Source organism: Echinops telfairi, unplaced genomic scaffold (assembly GCF_000313985.2).
Source record: "Echinops telfairi isolate 266 unplaced genomic scaffold, ASM31398v2 ScPeMD7_3;HRSCAF=10, whole genome shotgun sequence".
Classification (NCBI taxonomy): domain Eukaryota; kingdom Metazoa; phylum Chordata; class Mammalia; order Afrosoricida; family Tenrecidae; genus Echinops; species Echinops telfairi.
In genome coordinates, this window is record NW_022103899.1 from 44550095 (window position 1) to 44550374 (window position 280).

The following is a 280-nucleotide window of genomic DNA, read 5'->3' on the forward strand; positions in this document are numbered from 1 at the left end:
GAGGCAGGGAATGAGTTGCCCGTATGTGGCCTCTGTTACTATCAGTCTCTCTGTCTCTTTCTGTGACTTACTGTCTCTCAGAAGGACAGTCGAGGCTCAAATAAGCTGCCGACTAGACCATCACCTAGAGTGCGCGTGTAGGACCATCTTCAAGTCACAGACGGAGTTCTCCCCTCTGCTGTGGCCCAGCCGGGTCCCTCCCTCTCGAGGTCTACATTCTGCCCAGACCCACCTGCTCAGCCTATCCCAGTCCTCCTTGTTCTCCAATGAGTTTTTCAAA